Here is a 21,828-nt window from a genome sequence, read left to right on the forward strand (position 1 = left end):
CAAAAAAACTTCTCCATCATTAAACACCCCATGGCAACAAGTGGATACAGATCTTAATTGTACCTTTGTTTTACGTCAATTTATGAATGCAGCCCTATGGGGGCAAATGCAGCCCTATGGGGGCACAAACCAGTGCAATCTGTAGGCCGGTCCCAAGCCCGGATAAATGCATAGGGTTGCGTCAGGAAGGGCATCCGGCGTAAAAACTGTGCCAAACAAATATGAGCGTTCATCTAAAGTAAAGATGACACGCTGTGGCGACCCCTAACGGGACAAGCCGAAAGGAAAAGAAGAAGAAGAAGAAGAGTTTTACGTCAATTTATGCTGGTGGGATAGATATAAGAGGACATATTTCTGATGAATAAAAAAAAAATACAACAATTAAACTAATTACGGTGTGAAGATTTTAGTTTATTTAAAAAAATGTAATAATGCATGCAAATATTGTATTGTATCCATCCATTTTCTGAGCCGCTTCTCCTGACAAGGGTTTTGGGAGTGCTGGAGCCTATCCCAGCTGGCATTGGGCAGGATGCAGGGACACTCTGAACTGGTTGCCAGCCAATCGCTGTGCACATGGAGACAGACAGTTGCACTCACAATCACACCTAGGGGAAATTTAGAGTGTCCAATTAATGCATGTTTTGGTATGTGGGAGGAAACCGGAGTGCTTGGAAAAAACTCACGCAGGGACAGGGACAACATGCAAACTTCATACAGGCGGGGCCGGGATTACTCTTCTTGTCATGATCTGATCGGGATCGAATAATTATTTTTCTGTACTTTATTTGCTGGTCTACTCTCTGACTTCCTTCTCCGTCTTTTTGTTCTTCATATCTTTGATCTGTACTCTTGTTTAAGGGTAAAGCAGAAACGTAACAATCAACCCAATTATCTTTCATAATTATAGTACTGGTCAAAGGGTTGGACAAACTTCCTTCAGTTAAATAACTTTTTTTTTTTTAAAGATTGCAGAAGCAAGAACATACTTTTGGTTCTGTTATGTTCATACTTATTGCAGCTATCCATTTGAGTGTTAAATAAGGATTGAGACTTCTCATAATGTCTACACATCTTCAATGTTAAGCGCATACATTTACTTAGATATGAAGATTATTTGAAAATGGTACAGGTCAGGGGGGCACATAATAGATGGGATGTGCTTTTGCTCATATTACTGATATTACAGTAAAAATACTTTTTGGATTATATGACTGAGGCAAACCTCAGTTTCTACAAATGTGGGATTTCATTTCACCTTCACTAGATGGGGCTGTAACTGTAGAAAACAATGTAAGTCATGTTGCCTCAAGTTTGCATAGCCATAATCCTTTTTCTAAACTTGCCTACATTTTGATGTTTTATAGTTTCATAGGCTTATAAAGGTCACTTGCTTTGAATCATGCTATAGAAAGTCATGAATTGTAATATTCTTTTGGGACTGGGGTATAAATTATATTTACACCATTTCCTATTCTCAGTTGGTTTTTCATCTCAGCATTAATCCTGATTAAACTCACTTTTTGGGATCAAACAACACCAGGGTGTTGATGATGAAGCTGTAACATGTGGTTATGTGGTGTAATTTAACGTGGTTGTCTATAATTTTTTTAATTTTCTGAGATAACTATTCTTCACTTCCTTCAATCAGATCAGTGATGACATGTCACATGTTAAATATGTCAACTGACTGATTACAAATTTGAATCAAGCTGAGCTTTGCTCAATAGAGGAGAGAGCTTGTTTGAACACGTCTCTTCGGTCAAATTGTTATATTACATTGTTTTCTATGAGTGACATCATTTTTGTCCAGGTCAATTTCATGAGTTTGTTTTTGAAAAAAAATTCTGTTGAACAACAATTCAAAAGCAATGTTGTATCTTCATCAGTTATTTTTTATTGGATTTTTATTCCTCATTTTTATCAGATTAAAATAATTGCAGTATTGCAATAGCATTGTGAATTTCCCGACCTGAATCATACAATTAAAAAACTAAAAAGCCGACATTATTCATTATTAATACAATGGTGCGTGGACTTACAAAATGTTCTGGGACCACACTCAAACCTTAAAACATTTGAATCTCAAACCATCTTTCCCCATTGAAATGAACGGAAATGGCAGCCCCACAAAAAGCACCATTATATTTTGTAAGATGGAGGTACACACTGGAAAGGAGAGGAATAAAGATTAGCCGAAGTAAAAGAGAATATATGTGCGTGAATGAGAGGGGCGGAGGAGGAATAGTGAAGCTCCAGGGAGAAGAGATTGCAAAGGTGGACAACTTCAAATACTTGGGGTCAACAATACAGAGCAATGGAGAGTGTGGTAAGGAAGTGAAGAAACGGGTCCAAGCAGGCTGGAACAGCTGGCGAAAGGTGTCTGGTGTGTTATGTGACAGAAGAGTTTCTGCTAGGACAACGTTCATAAAACAGTAGTGAGGCCAGCCATGATGTACGAATTAGAGATGGTGGCTCTGAAGAAACAACAGGAAGCAGAACTTGAGGTAGCAAAATTGAAGATGCTGAGGTTCTCACTTGGTGTGAACAGGTTGGATATGATTAGAAATGAGCTCATTAGAGGGACAGCACCAGTTGGATGTTTTGGAGACAAGGTTAGAGAGAGAGCAGACTTCGATGGTTTGGACATGTTCAGAGGCAAAAGAGTGAGTACGTTAGAAAGTTGCTGAGGATGGAGCTGCCAGGCAAAAGAGCAAGAGGAAGACCAACGAAAAGGTTGATGGATGTTCTGAGGGAGGACATGAGGACAGTGGGTGTTAGAAAGGAGGATGCAGGAGATAGGCTTAGATGGAAAAAGATGACACGTTGTGGCGACCCCTAACAGGACAAGCCAAAAAAAAAAAAAAAAAAGATATTTTGTAATATTTTTTAATAAGAAAAATAACCTCCACAGTATCATACTCAGAGGTGCTAGATCGTGAGTCACGAGTGCAGGTGAAGAGTTAGTCTCCAGTCTTAACGTTCATATTTTAAGCAAATTTCAAGTTACTCTGCAAAAAACATCTTGTCAAACAAAAAACTGTAAGGGAGGTGTGACCAGAAAACATGTCACCTTTCTCTGCAACTAGATATAACTGTTACCATAGCAACAATTGGTAGGTGAACACTGGATTGCCATGGGAAAAAAACAATGAAAAGAGGGGAATAAAGTGTTGCGTCACAGTTTTGCTGAAGATTACACTTGGGGCTCTCCATTGAAGCAGCATTTGAGGTATGTTCACATCCCTTTTCATTTTATACGGCTTGCAAACAGGCAACAAAACATTACAGAGCCTAACAAGCTATTGTACTAATGTTTGCATGTGAACATACCAGGGTTTTTTTGAATCATGCTCTAAAGTTTCAGTAAACATTGGCTTTTGTGCGTGAATAAATGTTGACAACTGCAATTAAGTATGTTCACAGTGGCAAACAATATATAATACACTATCATATTGGTTGACATCAAGATGCGCTGTCGGTACTCTAAAGTTACCCCAAAAAAATCAAACATACAATACTTTTCATTTTGGAGTTGCAGGGTTATTGTAGGGCCAATTTCTGGATTTTGTCACACTTACAAAGCAAAGCAGATTTATTTGTATGCCGCATTTCATACACGAGGTAACGCAATGTGCTTTACATGACAAAGAGATAAAACATTTAAAATGAGATAAAAACAATAAAAATGACAACAAAATATATTTAAAAAACAAAAATAGTACAATTAAAACTACGTACAGTGCAAGAAATATGATTTAAAAAGTGGGAATACAAAGTGGGAGGTAACTCAATGTGCTTTACATACTGTAATTAAAAGCATTTGAAAACAAAGAGATAAAAAATTTAAAACGGGATAAAAACAATAAAAATGACAATATATTTTTAAAAAAAGACAGTCAAAACCGCATACAGTGCAAATAATATGATCAAAAAGTGGACATATTCTGAAAACCTTGTGAAAAAAAAAAGTTTTCGACCTGAATTTAAAGACATTCACACTTGGGGCTGACATCACCTCTGTTGGCAACTTATTCCATCTGTGTGCAAAATAATAGCTAAATGCTGCTTCACCATGTTTGATTTGGACTTGCGCTGCCCTATTTGGCCTGAGTCAGTCAATCTTCCCTTATTTTCCGGACAATATGTCGCTCCGGAGTACAAATCGCACCAGCCATAAAATGCATAAAAAAGAAGGAAAACCATATATAAGTTGTACTGGAGTACAGGTCGCATTTTTGGAGGAAATTTATTTGATAAAATCCAACACCAACAAATTACATGTAATTTAATCATTAAATGACAGACAATTTAAAATAAAAATAGAATAGAGGCAATAACAGGCTGAACGGTATGCTTGCGTTACATGACACAACTGAGAACGTGCCTGGTATGTTAACATAACATATTAAGAGTTATTCAGATAACTATAGCATAAATAACATACTAAGAAGTTTCCCAAAACCATCCGTATGACTCCAAATACCCGGTAACTAAAATCCAATGAAATCTTCATCCTCTGTGTCACTTTTCATCAAGTCCACTAACTCCATACCTGGCTCTTTTGGTGGTTGCATATGGCTCGCGGAGCCCTCATAACAACATACTGTACATGTGATTTCTGTCGTGTGGGCAACGCAAATGATGCGGAGAAGGTTTGTCTTAGTGTGGGGTCGCCTTAGTTTGGGGTGGCAGGCAACGCAATTGACCGAGAGACAGTTTGTTCTAGTGGGGTTGCTGTAGTCCACAGGCTTTGGGTCGAATGCCGAACGCTTGCACAGTGCTCCTAGAGATGTTTAAATTTTGGGAAATCTTTTTGTATCCAAATCTGGCTTTGAACTTCTCCACAATAATATCTCGGACCTGCCTGGTGTGTTCCTTGGTCTTTGTGATGCTCTCTGCAGTTTAAACAGAACCCTGAGACTATCACAGACCCAGTGCATTTATACGGAGACTTAATTACACACAGGTAGATTCTATTTATCATCATCAGTCAAAATTGGATCATTCAGAGATCCACACTGAACTTCTGGAGTGAGTTTGCTGCACTGAAAGTAAAGGGGCTGAATAATATTGCACGCCCCACTTTTCATTTTTTATTTGTTAAAGTATAAAATATCCAATGAATTTCATTCCGCTTCACGATTGTGTCCCACTTCTTGTTGTTTCTTGACAAAAAACTGTAATTTTACATCTTTGTTTGAAGCCTGAGATGTGGCGAATGGTTGAAAAGTTCAAGGGGGCCCTATACTTTCACAAGGCACTGTATATGTCGCCCACCTAAAACAAACAAAATGGAGAAAAAAATAAGCCACAAAAATTATTCTTCAAGACTTTTTCAGTGAATTAAGGTGGAAAATACATATTTGGTCACCTTCATACGACCAAGATTTCTGGCTCTCACAGACGTAACTGCTTCTTTTAGAGGCTCTTCTGTCCTCTACTTGTTACCTGTATTAATATTACCTGTTTGAACTTATCAGTATAAAAGACACCTGTTCACAACCTCAAACAGTCACACTCCAAACTCCACCATGGCCAAGACCAAAGAGCTCTCAAAGAATACCAGAAACACAATTGTAGACCTGCACCAGTCTTGGAACACGGAATCTGCAATCGCTAAACAGCTTGGAGTGGAGAGAGAGAGAGAGAGAGAGAGAGAGAGAGACACACACACACACACACACCACACACACACACACACACACACTTTTCTTTGTATGCTGGGTGGTTCTTAACATCTGTTGAAATTTTCACTTCAATAGCATCTTTTGAAAATATAATTAGTGAGAAAAATGGTGACGTGTTAAATACTTATTTTAGCCACTGTATAAACACGTTAGAACACGTTTGCAAGAGTGTTCAAAGCTACCGATGTAAACCCTGTTTCTGTGATGATGAATATTGAAATATATTGTGCTCTTTATGGGCGTAAACATCCATCCATCCATCCAACCTTTTTCTGTTGCTTTTCTGGGTTGGGTCGGGGGGGTGAGAGAGTAGCTTCAGCAGCGAAACCTCGACTTCCCTTTCCCCACTCACTTCTTCCAGCTCTTCCGGAGGGATCTCGAGGCGTTCCCAAGCCAGCCGAGAGACATAGTCTCTCCAGTATGTCGTGGGTCGTCCCCGGGGTCTCTTTCTGGTGGGACATGTCTGGAACACCTCACCAGGGAGGAGTCCGAATCAGATGCCCCAGCCACCTCATCTGACTCCTCTCAATGGGGAGGAGCAGTGGCTCGACACTGAACCCCTCCCAGATGACCTAGTGTCTCGCCCTATCTCTAAGGGAGAGCCTGGACACCCTGCGGAGAAAGCTCAATTCGGCTGCTTGTAGCTAGCATCTTGTTCTTTTGGTCACGACCCACAGTTCCCCATACGTGAGGGTAGGAACGTATATAGACTGGTAAATTGACCCCTCTGTAGAAATTGCGTCATCCACGTCGCTGACCAATCAGAGGCCAGAGATCTGCATAAACCACGCCCCTTCCCTCAGACAACGTTGCATGATCCAGTATAGCTTTTGTTAGCGTTTTATCGCATATTTGGGTTCTTTAACAATAGATATGGTTAAGAGGTGTTGTCACGGACTTCATAATAGTGACGACAGGTATCCTGATAGGATAGTTGGTGGAGTTCAATTCGTACCCTTTCCAAAACCGAAGACACAGTACGAAAAATGTCTTCGATGGATCAAACTTTATGGAAGACCGCATGATCAACTGAATCCATCAACCGGAACAGATATGTTTGCACGAAGGTAAGCCCTATATTTGATTTTCAATACATGTTTCATATAAATGAATTAGCAGTTCTTCGCTTGGATAACATAGCTAAGTGTGAATGATTGACACACTTGATCTGTGTTGAGCGATATTTTGCGATGATCTGACTGCACAAACGTGTCTCTGTTCGGCGCTCCCGAGCGAAGCTAAACCAGACTTTGTTTGTTTGCACGAAGGTATGCCCTATATTTGATTTTCAATACGTCTCATATAAATGAATTAGCAGTACTTCGCTTGCATAACATAGCTACGTGTGAATGATTGACACACTTGATCTGTGTTGAGCGATACTTTGCGAGGACCTGACTGCACAAACGTGTCTCTATGTTGGCGGCTAGCAAGCTAAGCTAAACCGGAAAAGCGAGTCGTAAAAGCCTTCGACGTGCACCGAGACACCAAGACTGAAGGAAGGGTGTTTGAGGACACTAAAGTAGTGATTGTCGTACTCGGTCGGGACTTACGTCGGTTCGGCACTAATTCAAGAATAATTATTGAGGGGAGCGCATGACGTTACACAAAGAAAACGAGAGAAACAACTCGTAAATCCAGCCTCGCCTTCTTTTCCTTCATGGTTCACAAACGGCTATGCAGATACACATACAGATTCTGCAGACAAGTGTGATAGGTAACACGAAAATAGGAAACTTGAAATACCGCTCGCTGAAATACTTGAAGCCCTGCTGTCTGCTTTTCAACGATATTTCACTGTTAGCTAAGAATGCGAGTGAGAAATCAGCCAGTAAATCGGACAGTTTCGCTCTATTCTTTTCTTGCTGCGCCACCCTTTTTGCTGATTGTTTGTCTGACGTTAGCGCACGTGGCGTGACGTCACTTCAGGAGGCGGGGTTAAGTGCCTTGTACGGAGGGGTCAATTGAGAGCTCGCCTTTTGACTTAGCTCCCTGTTTATCACAACGGACCGATACAAAGTCCGCATCATTGCAGAAGCTGCACCGATCCATCTGTCGATCTCCCACTTTTTTCTTCTCTCACTCGTGACCTCCTCCACTTGCCGCAGGTTCTCATCCCCGACCCGGAGAAGGCACGCCACCCTTTTCCGACTGAGGACCATGATCTCAGATTTGGAGGTGCTGATTCTTATCCCAGCCGCTTCACATTTGACTGTAAACCGCTTCAGTGAGCATTGGAGATCACAGGTTGATGAAGCCAACAGGACCACATCATCTGGAAAGAGTAGAGATGCGATGCTGAGGCCACCAAACGGGACACACTCTACGCCTTGGCTGCGCCTAGAGATTCTGTCCATAAAAGTTATAAACAGAATCGGTGACAAAGGGCAGCTTTAGTGTAGTCCAACTTTCACTGGAAATGAGTCTGACTTATTCCCGGGAATGCGGACCAAACTCTGACAGCGGTCATACAGGGACCGAACAGCTTGTATCAGGGGGTTCGATACCCCATTCCCCCGAAGACCCCCCCCCCCCCCAACACTTCCTGAGAGACACAGATGAATGCCTTCTCCAAGTCTAAAAAACACGTAGACTGGGCAAACTCCCATGCACCCTCGAGGATCCTGCCAATAATGTAGAGCTGGTCCACTGTAAACAATCATTAGATTTAAAAATTGTATTTCTTTTGGTGCCCGTTTTCCAAATATGCATGCAAATCAGTCTGTTATTGCAGGGGCACAGCCTGTCTAAAAAAGTTATCGCGACCACAACACCAAGATATAATACGTATGCGAGACAGTCAACAGCTTGGACAAGGATGGCAAGACAAGGGAAGAGTAGGACAAGGGAATAAGGGAAGTTGTTGAGTGAGGCTGCGGTGATGCGCAGCCAATCAGCTCACTAGATAAAGTCACTCGTGTTCTCTTTGGTCGATGTACCGTCGGGAACCAGTCTTGCACCTTGTATTAACGCGTTTCCGCAGTGTGGCTGCCAATATATCCATATTTTTTCATTTTTATATTTTGATGGTTTTTTTCCATTAATGTACTGCTTACTGTACTTTGGAAGAACCCACAAAACAGTGAAACCGCAAAACATGAAGCGTGAATTGATGAGGGAACACTGTAGTTGTGGATATTACTCTGTTGCAGATGAATCTGGAGGATCTGAGTCCTTGTGCCAAGCTACCGCTGAAGAGCAAAAAAGCTGACTCTTCCACTTCAACTAAGGATTTACCATATTCAACTGACAGAGACAAGTCTCCTCCTCTCAATTGACACGAAATTGTCTATTACACTTGACTTGCTTCACCAAGAGATTGTCAAACTCAGAGTTTAGAATTCACACAGCAACAAGTGAGGAGATTAAGATTAGATAGCACTGTGCTTCGATCAAGCATGATGTCAACATCAGCAGACTACAAATTCTTTGAATATAAACTCATGAAAGAAACTACACAACCATTGAAATCTATGTGGACGTAAATGGACAGTCGGGGAATGAAACCACTCGATGGATGTCTCAAAATGGTGAGCAGAGGTGTGCAAACAGACAGCTACCTAGCTCAACAACGAGGACTGAAGTAAACTGGAAAGGATAACAGACACACCAGAAGTTCTCCCTGGAATTTACTCAGAGCAAAGCCCAAACATATGGGACATTTAAAAAGGAAGATACAACAGCACCAGGAGATTACCAAAGAATCTGGCTGGCCTGCGTTGCGGGCCGCCTCAACACCAACTGAACGGCCGTAGACAGTCGGAACAGCGAAGAGCAAGAAAAAAAAATGTGAGTCAGTGCAAAATATTGATGTCAGACTTACAAATAGATTTGAGGCACTCTTACAAGACCCAGGCTAAGAATGCTCATCCTTCACCACCACTGGAAGGTATGAAATTAAATCATACAAGAAAAAATTGGGACCCCAAACATTAATAGTTGGTGATGGAACCATCAAGGATGTGAAACGCTTTTGCAGTGATAAGAACACCAAAGTACTGTTTGACTAATGACACTCTGTCTGATATCTCTCCAAAAATCCTGGAGATCACTGATCAGCACCCAACTGTGAAACCTGTCATTGTACACACAGGGGCCCTCTGGATGTTCTCAAGCACAATCAGAGGTACTGAAGCGAGATTTCAATTATCTCCTAACAAAAGTGGAAGGGATAGATGTTGAGGTTTTTACAAGCGGACCTCTCCCACTCGATCTGGAGATTGTTTTTGTTGAGGCTCCATCAATTGAATAGGTGGTGAGGCAAGGTGTGCACTGCACAACTGTGAGTTTCATTGACAATTTCTGCCTGTTTTGGGAACGTAAAAATCTTTACAAAGCACATGGTTTCTGTCTAAATAGACAAAGGGTTAAGTTATTAGCTTCCAACATTTTCTACCATGTACGTCATTCAATGCCCTGTAAAGAAAATGTTTACAAAAACCAAGGACAAAAGGATCCAGATGTTCCCAAACAATAGGAGGAACAAGAGATAAAGGCGAGACAAGGTGCACACAGATTCATTTGCGTCATCCAAACAATCTCATGAGCAAATGACAAATGGAATGTGCCAGCACTTTAAATCTCCCACACCTCTTCCTGCCCCATTGGAGCCATCCATACCTCAGAATCGGCCCTCTATGACTACAACAACCATACAATCCATAGTAGATGTTGGCTCCCCCTCTCCCAGCCTGAATCCAATGTTGGGTCTGATTGATAGGATGAAGACTATTGTCAACTATGGAATCTAGCCCATACCATGCCAAGATCTTCCTCCCATCCCCCCTCGCCTGAAACCACCGTCCACTATGAAGCAAAAGGCCCCTATTCCACCCATGAAGACTATCTGTAAATCTGACTGATATTTACCAGGTCTTTTCCAGAATAACTCAGACCTCTATGGAGATCAGGTATTTTTCATCCCTGTAATTACAAGGGACAGAAAGTTGCTCAAAAAGATATGACACCAAAAAAGTAGAACTTCCAACTTAGACTCACATTTTATCCTCACTATCGAACCATTCTCTCCAGCCATCTCTGCGAGACTAGCTCTTTTTAATATCAGGTCACTTGGTAACAAATCAATGTTGATCAATGACATCATTACAACCTTGGTCTGGACTTTTTGTTATTAAATTAAACGTGGTTAACAGAAAGTAGCGGTCATACCATTTAAAATGAGGCAACACCAGCAGATTTAAATTTTATAAACAAGTGTCAAACAGGGAAAAAAGGTGGCGGTATTGCTATTGTTTTTAAATCATTATTTCAATGTAAAGAAATGATACTGGGTGTTTTTAGCTCTTGAATATCTGTGTTTTTTAGTTAAGGGTGACCCAAAGGTTATCATTTTAATAATTAATAGACCTCCAAGATACAATGGAAAATTGATGGAGGATTTTTCAGAACTGCTGTCAGTTATTTGTACTTTTGTATAGTACAACTATTTTGTCATACACATGGGACTTTAACAGTCATGTTGACAATAACATGGAAAAAATATCCAAAGAAGTTTCTGCAATACTAGACACATTTGACCTCTCAACATATTAAGAGTCCAACTCACACTCAAGGTCACGTCTTAGACCTGGTCATCTCCAAGGATGTTGAAATTCTATCGATTGACATTCAGGATATGGCTACTTCTGACCATTTTTGTGTATTTTTTGAATTACAGATTCTTCCAAAAGTTCAGACAACTGTCTCCATTAGGAAAAGGTACATAAATGAGAGTACTGCCACTCTGTTTATGGAGACTATGGCTGTGCCACAGATTGTGAATGCTGAAACAATAGATGAACATTTGGACAATTTCACCTTGAAAATCACAAATGCCATGAATGCTGTCACTCCTGTTAAAACTAAGACCATTCTGAGGCGACCTACAACACCATGGAGGGGCACAATGATGGTCAAGAGATCTAAATCGGAGTGTAGGAAAGCGGAACGCAAGTGGAGAAAATCTAAACTCCAAATTGACCATGACCTCTATAGACAGTGTCTTTGTAATTTTAACCAAGAGTTAGTTAGAGCTAGAAAGCAACACTTTTCTGCCCGTTATTTTAGTGAAAAAATACAATCCATCACGTCAAATGTCAGCACAAATCAGCAAAAAGATAGAATGATCTCACATCTGAAGCCACCCAGAGAAAACTCTCTTAACTTGTCAGAATTTGATAGTCGACCAAAAAACTGTAGAGAAAACTGTTCAGCAGTTGAAACTATCAACGAACTGTCTCGACTCAATACCATCTGACTTTTTCAAAACTATTGTGAAGTCAGTGGGACCTGATTTGCAGCAAATAATCAATTGCTCACTTCAGTCTGGCGAGTTTCCCAAAGCGCTTAAAGTGGCTACTGTTAAGCTGCTTCTAAAAAACAGAGCACTGGACAATTCCATGTTGGCAAGCTATTTAAATAGACTTTTCGACAAATTTCAATCAGGTTTCCGAACTCATCACAGTATAGAATCTGCTCTTATCAAAGTGCTAAATGATATAAGGTTGAATACTGACTCAGGAAAGTTGTCAATTTTGGTCTTGTTGGATCTCAGCACGGCTTTTGATACTGTAGATCACCATATACTACTAAACAGATTGGAAACGTGGGTAGGACTAAATGGAACGATCCTTAAATGGTTTAGGTCCTACCTGGAGGAAAGGAACTATTTTGTGACCATTGGAGGCGGTTGCTCTCAGTGAATGACAATGACCAATGGGATCCCTCAAGGGTCAATTCTTGGACCTCTCCTGTTCAGCCTTTATATGCTACCCTTGGGTCAAATTCTTCAAATCTTTAATTTTGACTACTATAGCTATGCAGATGACACACAGTTATCGTTAGCAATGACTCCAGATGACTACAGTTTAATTGAGGTATTGTGCCATGATCTAAATCAGATAAATAACTGGATGAGCCAAACTTTTCTTAAAATAAATCACAACAAAACTGAGACAATTATTTTTGGCAATAAAGAAAAGAGAATTGCTGTTATTAAACACCTGGACTCTCTATCTATAAAAACCAAAGACCAAGTCCGAAACCTTGGTGTTCTGATTAATTCCGACCTGACTTTCAACAATCATATCAAATCAATCACAAAAACTGCCTTCTACCATCTGAAGAACATACAGTATCTAGAGTGAAGTCTTGTATGTGTCAAGCAGACCAGGAAAAGCTCATCCATGCTTTTATCTCAAGTAGACTTAAGTATTGTAATGGTCTTCTGACTGGACTCCCAAAAAAGAGTATTAAACAGCTGCAGCTCATTCAGAATGCTGAAGCTCACGTTCTGACCAAAACAAAGCGGTCAGAGCATATAACTCCAATCCTAAAGTCCTTGCACTGGCTTCCAGTCAGCTTTAGAATAGTTCTGCTACTGATCTATGAATTACTAAATGATTTAGGTCCTGAATACATGTAAGAAATGCTTACAGAATACAAGCCCAGTTGAGTTCTGAGATCAATTGACTCAGGTCAAATAGTGGAGTGCACACAAATGGAATAAGTTGCCAACAGAGGTGAGGTCAGCCCCAAGTGTGAATGTTTTTAAATCCAGGTTGAAAACTCTTCTTTTTTCACAAGGTTTTCAGAATATGTCCACTTTTTGATCATATTATTTGCACTGTATGCGGTTTTGACTGTCTTTTTTTAAAAATACATTTTGTCATTTTTATTGTTTTTATCCCGTTTTAAATGTTTTATCTCTTTGTTTTCAAATGCCTTTAATTACAGTATGTAAAGCACATTGAGTTACCTCAGATGAAATGCGCTACACTAATAAATTTTACTTTACTTTGCTTAAAGTGATGAATCATTCGATAGTTTACAAAATGGATTACTAATACATTTCTCCTGTTGGTGGGGGCTGTGTGGTGGGGTGGGGGAGGGAGAGGGACTGGGAGTGTGGCATTGAGTCCTTGTGGCTATGACCCACCACCCATGTTCCCTCGGCATGGAACATGTCATGTCCAGAGGGTTGCTCTCGGGTGGACCCCTGGTCCCGGTTCCAAGCTCGATTGATTGGGTGATGTCCTTCACCTCCGCGTTGCAGACAGCAATTGTAGGACATTTCTGTCACTCTTTATGCATACACAATGATGTGTTTTCACTTGGATGTGTTTGTAGGTACACACCCCTGGGATCCTTTCACTGTGTGTGGGACTACTCATTTATTGCAACAAGTAACTTATGCGTCAGTCCACTTATATCCTTGTTTTATAGACTTCTATAATTCACTTCGTCAGTCCCACCACATTCCAGTTGTATACCCGGGGTTCATGATCCTTGTCTTGCATGCTTCTTCTCCTGTCCTTGTCCTGTCTTATCTTGCCTCTTTGTTCACAGGGTGTAGCACTACATTCTCATGGAACATCCATATTTTTGTCTTTGTTGTAGATCCAAAATGATTTACTTTTGTCATTATGTTTATAGTTTGCACTTTCTTTTTTTCTCTCTCTTACCCCTCTGGAAATTTAGTTCTGTTCAACTGATTGACTCTGATACTCAAATTAACTTCAATTAAAATAGAAAGAAATCACAGAGGATGCTCAAAAACTCCATTGTGGCTCAGTTAAACTGTTTTGGTAAAAAAAGGGATGCAGATTCTCCATTCTGCTTTATCTAACAGCTGAAATGGACGAAAACAAAAAAAAGTTTGACACTCCAGTTGAAGTCTACTGTAAATATAAACTCTCATAGCAAAAGAATTCTTCTTCCTTTCCATTCGGCTTCTCCCGTCTCAGATGAACGCATATTTGTTTGGCACAGTTTTTTTTTACACTGAATCACCCCATTGAATAGTCAAACGTGGTGGACTATTGCTTAGCCTCACAGTTGTGGGGACCCTGGGTTCAACTCTTAGCATATTCTCCCTGTGCTTGTGTGGGTTTTCTCATGGTATTGTCATTTCCTTGCACATCCCAAAAACATGCATGGTAGATTAATTAAAGACTCTGAGTTGCCCATGGGAGTGAATGTGAGTGTGAAATACCACATTTCACTCTCACGTTCACTCCTATCGGCATGATTATATATTTATATGGGACTTGCATTTTTACGAGGCCCCTAATGGGACATTGAATTACTTGTTTTTCTCATTGTAATGAGTAAGTTTCAGAAATGTCCACCTATGGGTCGTAGCTTATTGACCTGCTAGCTAGCGGTAGCTTCCTGGGTTCAGGTAGCCGTAAATTAGAACTTGCTTTGAGCACACGACCTGCGAGAATGACAACAGAAAAGGACTTGGTCTCTTTCCTCAAAACAAGGAATATACCTGACAGCGTCATCGATCAACTCAAAGAACATAAGATGAGTATAACTGTAAACCTTTATCACACTAATATAGCAGTATATGCATCACTTCTGCTTGCTAGGCTAGAATGATTGACATTTGTAACCCTCGTCTTTCTTCTTACAGATCGATATTAACGTCATATGTGTTATGACAGATGAAGAGTTAGGACAGTATTTCATCAGATATGGAGACTGACTTGCATTCGGAGCATTTTGTCGTCGGAGAACACTGACAGACAAAAACCATGGTGGAAGTGAGGCTGTGAAAGACACGCTTATGGAACATATCAGAGAGGTTCAGGAACGAACGAAGAGCTACAACCGACCGCGGCACTATTAGAAGTAGAGGTGCCGTCAAAGTCAAGCACCATGTTGAAATGGGGTGGCTTCACTTTCAGAACGGCTCATATCATCAAGTCAGAGCAAGAGGTGGAGGTGGAACACGGCACTTGTCCGTTGACAAAACAGTGACTATCGCAGAGCTGCTGGAGACAGGCAAAGACTTGTTTTTTCCAAATGGACGTTCGCTCAAAGGACCATGTGAAGACTTTGACTTTGTTATACATGATTATAGTCATAATATAGTGGCTCGTGATGTCACTGTCGGTCAGCTATACTAGCAAAGTAAACTAGCCATGCTGCGAATTTACACAACCTCCAAAACCAAAGTAATACAGCTCTCTGATTTATCCTCGGACTTCGAGCTCACAGATGATCCACCAATGGAGGTAAGGCAGCTTCCCTTACGTGTGTTTTTAGGGTATTGCACATATTAAAATACTAAAGATCCAATTTTAAGTTTGGCGTTTGGGGCATGAATTACAGTGATTTGAACCCCAGTCTACAGAACTGTGAGGCAGATGCTCTAACCTGTCGTTGACTGTCCCGTCACCTATATTTGGGAGGAAAAGAGCAACAATGGGGCAGCATGACTATATGAATCTACAATGTGTTGATCTGCTAACAACTTTCTTTCTTCTTTCTCTGTTGCCAATGCAGAGACGATCTTTGAGGAGACGATCTTACAGACATCGGCACAGCAGGACTAGAAACAACCAAGAGGCTCACTCAGAAAGCTCCTTTGCTGTAGATCCAGCACCCACTTGCTCAATGCAGGTAAACCATGGAATAGTCTGTAATGTAGTGAAGTATGGAACAGTTATTCGAATAATTCTTGCCAAATTGTTTAAAGAATATTTTTTAAAATTCAAACAAAAATGAATCTAAAGTTTCAATTTCGTGTAGTGACATTTAGGTTACATCTACACTACACATGAGCAAATTGGAGCCCATAATTTGACATTGGAAAAAAGACAAAAAAAACGTGCTTGTTCTTGGAATAAACTTAATAAACGAGAAGCGTTTTCCCCATATATTAAACAAATATAACCAAAGTGAACTTAAATTGCTATTTTTAAATGCTGATTTCATGTATTAGATGAAAAAAATCTTCAAAGTTACTTGGACCTGTATGACAAAGCAATGCCCCGTAAACCTAATCACTAGTTTGGCCACCCTCAGGAGCAACAACTGAAATCAAGAATTTTCTATAACTGGCAATGAGTACATTTACATCTCTGTGAAGATATTTTTGTTGTATCTTGCAGAATTGTCTTAGTTGAACATGAACAGGTTTTTTAAGATCATGCCAATACATTTAATTTCCTTTTTTTTTTTTTTGCCATTCAGAAGTCGCTGTGCTTGTTTATATTGGACCATTGTTCTGCTATAGAACCCAAGTACGCTTCAACTGGAGATCACAAACTGATGGCTGAATATTCAGCACCAGCCTTTTCTTGTGAAGAGTGGAATTCATGGTCCCATCAATCACATCAAGTTTTCTAAAGTCCTGAAGGAGAAAAGCAGCCCAATACTATCCATTGCACTATCATCTCCATGTTTGACTCCTGATTGTATATTTTTTGACATGATGTGCTACCTGTACGTCGGATATGACATACCTTTTTTAAAAAGCTCAATTTTCATCTCATCACCCCATATATTCTCACAAAAGTCTTGGGAATCATTCAGATCCTATGTTTTTCTGTAAAAGTAAGAGAAACATTTATGTTCTTCCTGAGCATCAGTAGTTTTGGCCTTCGAACTCTGCCATGAGTTCCTTTTTGTCCAGTCTCTTGTTGTTATAAACAGTAATCTTAAAGTGGGAATGTCAGCCCTAAAAACATTTTAAAATAGATATTGTAATGAAAAATATACAAAAAAATAAATGTGAGCGGATCATGCGTAAACCATCCGCAAAGTTGCGCAATTGAGTGTCCCTCAACATCCAAGTGGTCGCCATATTAGTCGCGCCCTCTGTCCTTGACGTCATCGTCAGTGCAACAGCAGAACAACAGAGATTTTTGGGCCTTGGACCATGATGTTCGCAGATGATATTGTCATATGCAGTGAAAGCAGGGAGCATGCAGAGGAACAATTGGAAAGATGGAGACATGCACTGGAAAGGAGAGGAATGAAGATTAGCCGAAGTAAAACAGAATATATGTGCGTGAATGAGAAAAGTAGAGGGGGAAGAGTGAGGCTACAGGGAGAAGAGATAGCGAGGGTGGACGACTTCAAATACTTGGGGTCAACAATACAGAGCAATGGAGAGTGTGGTCAGGAAGTGAAGAAACGGGTCCAAGCAGGTTGGAACAGCTGGCGAAAGGTGTCTGGTGTGTTATGTGACAGAAGAGTGTCTGCTAGGATGAAGGGCAAAGTTTACAAAACAGTGGTGAGGCCGGCCATGATGTACGGATTAGAGACGCTGGCACTGAAGAAACAACAGGAAGCTGAACTGGAGGTGGCAGAAATGAAGATGTTGAGGTTCTCGCTCGGAGTGACCAGGTTGGATAGGATTAGAAATGAGCTCATTAGAGGGACAGCCAAAGCTGGATGTTTTGGAGACAAGATTCGAGAGAGCAGACTTTGATGGTTTGGACATGTTCAGAGGCGAGAGAGTGAGTATATTGGTAGAAGGATGCTGAGGATGGAGCTCCCAGGCAAAAGAGCGAGAGGAAGACCAAAGAGAAGGTTTATGGATGTGGTGAGGGAAGACATGAGGGCAGTTGGGGTTAGAGAGGAAGATGCAGGAGATAGGCTAAGATGGCAAAAGATGACACCCTGTGGCGACCCCTAACGGGACAAGCCGAAAGGAAAAGAAGAAGAAGTAGTGCCTTTCTGACTTCCCCCTTACTAATCATTGCCACTTCCTGGTCCTTCACACTTGCCTCTTCAACTCTTCCTTCTCCATCATTTTCTTCATTCTTCAACTTCTCAAAGTATTCTTTCCATGTATTTAGCACTCTACTGGCACCAGTCAACACATTTCCATCACTATCCTTAATCACCCTTACCTGGTGCACATTCGTCCCATCTCTATCCCTCTATTTGGCCAACCTGTAGAGATCCTTTTCTCCTTTTGTGTCCAACCTGGTGTACATGTCTTCATATGCCTCTTGTTTAGCCTTTGCCACCTCTACCTTTGCCCTACGTCGCAACTCGATGTACTCCTTTCGCCTCTCCTCAGTCCTCTGTGTTCCACTTCTTCTCTGCTAATCTCTTTCCTTGTATGACTCCCTGTATTTTGGGGTTCCACCACCAAGTCTCCTTCTCCCGTTTCCTACCAGAAGACACACCAAGTACTCTCCTGCCTGTCTCCCTGATTACCTTGGCTGTCGTAGTCCAGTCTTCCGGGAGATTCTGCTGTCCATCGAGAGCCTGTCTCACCTCTTTATGAAAGCCCGCACAACATTTTTCTTTTCTCAGCTTTCACCACATGGTTCTCTGCTCTACCTTTGTCTTCTTAATCTTCCTACCCACCACCAGAGTCATCCTACAGACCACCATCCTATGCTTTCGAGCTACACTCTCCCCTACCACTACTTTACAGTCAGTAATCTCCTTCAGATTACATCGTCTGCACAAAATATAATCCACCTGCGGGCTTCTACCTCCGCTCTTGTAGGTCACTATATGTTCTTCCCTCTTCTGGAAATAAGTGTTCACTACAGCCATCTCCATCCGTTTTGCAAAGTCCACCACCATCTGTCCCTCAAAGTTCCTTTCCTGGATGCCGTACTTACCCATCACTTCTTCATCGCCCCTGTTTCCTTTACCAATATGTCCATTACAATCTGCACCAATCACAACTCTCTCGCTGTCTGGGATGCTCAGAACTACTTATTCTAGTTTCTTCCAGAATTTGTCTTTCAACTCTAAGTCACATCCTACCTGTGCGGCATAGCCGCTAACCACATTATACCAGGGCAATATTACACTATTGTTTCGAGCCCTCGGGGCAATATTACACTATTGCTTCGAGCCATATTCAGATGATATGCGATCACGGCCAAACCGCATCCCCGTCCGATCCACTTCCGCGGCAGAGATGAGCCATCGCGGCTCATCGCAGCCGGCCGGTGTGGCTTATGACAGAGGCGAGTAGTGCTGCTTTTGGGGGGTGCTCACAGACGCCGCAGTACTGAGCAACACAGTCGAGCCGATGATTTATGCACGCACACGACTGAGTAGCGCATTCTCGGCTGGGTTCTTCACAGCCGCTCCCGTTGCAAAGCCCGACGCGCAGCCTTCGCAGAAGCTGTGATCGCCGAACGTGGCGCCTCAGCCGGTGTGGCTGATTTTCGGCACCTGCTTTTAGGGATATGTTCAAAGCCGCCGCAGTCCACGATGAACACTATCGAGACGAGGCTGAATGAGACATTGTTGGCTGGGTGATGCGCACATCGACACATTTCATACTCTGATCTTTTGTTACATTATGAGAGAGACCGATTACGTGGTCCGCCCCAAACTCATCTTTTTTAGTAGCTGTATACACACCGACCTGTTATTTGGAACCCACGAAGATCTCGTCCTCTGCACCCGTGCAATCCATTTTTCACAACGAACAGGGTCTCTTTCAAACTTATGAAGGGTAATTCCATTCTCCCGAGTGTTCAAGCAATGTCCAGCAATGCAATGAGCCTTTAACTGAGGAAAAGGGAGGCTTGCAGTTCTTTAGAACTTTTCATGAGTTTCATTGTGGCATCCTCAGAATTGCCATTTTTATTGGTAATCTTCGTAGGCCAGTCACTTCTGGGAAGGTTCACCACTGTTCCATGTTTTCTCCATTTCAGGATAGTCTCTCTTGCTTTGGTTCACTGGAATCCTAAAGATTTAGAAATGGCCTTTGAAACCCTTTCCAAACTTGTAGATGTCAGTTACTTTATTTACTTTACACACAGGGCCAAGATGCATTTTTGTCTAATAAATAAAATCACAATTGAAAACAGCATTTTAAATTCACCTGTTACATTGGTCTTCTTACATTTTTGGATGATTAAAGTGATGAAACAATGCAAAAATACAATAATTTGGAATGGGGCCAATATTTTTTTTTGTTTAATATTTTGTTCACTATTGGATGAACTGATGAGTATGTTTTTTTTTTTCCAATATCTTGCAGTACTCTACACCAAATGATGAGCCTCTGTCATCGAGCAATGGTGCAGCATCATCAGACGCCAATAAGAGCCAAGTCATTGTAAATTTAAGACGTGCAAACATAGTTGACGATTTTCTTAGTGTCTTTATGGCACCAGAAGTCCTAAATAGTGACTTGAAAATAGAGTTCACAAGTGAAAACAGTGGATATTAATGGTGTATCCAGAGAGGCTTATTCTGCATTCTCAGAAGATTTTTTGGAACACTGTGAGCGGGAGGATGAACGAGTTCCAAGACTAAGGCCAGACTGTTCTCCCCAAAAATGGCAAGCGCTTGGAAGAATCTGGTTGAAAGGGTACCGGGACCACCAAATTTTACCTATTAGACTGTCACCGACTTTTGTTGTTGCCTGTTTTCAAGGACTTGGTTCAGTGGATGATGAACTCTTGATTATGTCATTTTCCAAATTTTTATCAGAAAGTGACCGAGCATCACTTGAAAAAGCCATTCAAGGCAACATTGATGACAATGTTATGGAAGACCTTTTAGAAATCTTTTCAAGAATGGGTTCACAGTGCCTGCCCTCTCCAGACAACATACGAGCTGCCACTCTAAAAATTGCACATAAAGCATTTCTTCAAGAACCAAAGTACTTAATTGACTGTTTCCATTCCAGTATTGACAAATCTGTGACAACATTGCTAATGAAAGAAAACATAAAGAACCTTTACAACAAACAAGAAAGTGGCCCAGAGGATAAAACCATCAACTGAAACCCTAAATCCAGAAGAGCAGACAGCTCTTAACCATTTGCTACGCTATGTGAGAAGCATCGACCAACGAAAACTTGAAATTTTCTCCCGGTTTTGCACAGGAGCCACTGTGCTGTGCAAGGGAAAAATTTAAATCGCATTTTAATAGACTGCTAATAGTTTAAGTCGAAGACCTGTAACACACACCTGTGGATCAGTACTTGAATTAGCTTGCATCTACAGCTCATACACTGAGTTTCGCCAAGAGTTTAACAATGTCCTGTCTGGTGATTGCTACACGATGGATATTTTGTAATGGATGGAAGGGATCCATATCATATGAAGTTGTCATGGTTGTTACTCTAAGCACTTTGTTCATTCATATGTGACAACGGTTTTTGTTTTCAAACTGTTTACAATGTTAACTACGTGTGTTGTTGCGTTCCTACACGATAGATATTTTCATAGCGTAGCAAATGGTTAACGGTTTTTGTTTTCAAATTGTTTGCATTAACTATGTTACAACAGAATACTGTAATTGACAATTTGCTCAGGTTCAAAAGAAGGTGAAAAGCTTTCAAAAAGTGATGTTAACTTCTTTCAAGCCCCATTTGCACATTTAGCATGTTTTTATAGCTCCTTTTATT

General features: G+C 41.0%; 1 protein-coding gene across 8 annotated transcripts in view; it reads left to right on the forward strand.

Moving 5' to 3' along the window:
• exoc6 (exocyst complex component 6) overlaps positions 1-21,828 on the forward strand; it is a 103,327-nt gene that overhangs the window by 7,647 nt on the left and 73,852 nt on the right. Inside the window, exons 2-4 of one of the 8 annotated variants that reach the window (XM_061809710.1) lie at positions 15,109-15,279; positions 15,383-15,712; positions 15,984-16,100. The exons of 6 other annotated variants lie outside the window; for them this stretch is intronic. The gene's annotated coding sequence lies outside the window, so the exon portion shown is untranslated. The remainder of the gene's footprint in view (positions 1-15,108; positions 15,280-15,382; positions 15,713-15,983; positions 16,101-21,828) is intronic. One more of the 8 variants, XM_061809711.1, reaches the window with a different exon arrangement.

This window comes from Syngnathoides biaculeatus, chromosome 22 (assembly GCF_019802595.1).
Source record: "Syngnathoides biaculeatus isolate LvHL_M chromosome 22, ASM1980259v1, whole genome shotgun sequence".
Classification (NCBI taxonomy): Eukaryota; Metazoa; Chordata; class Actinopteri; order Syngnathiformes; family Syngnathidae; genus Syngnathoides; species Syngnathoides biaculeatus.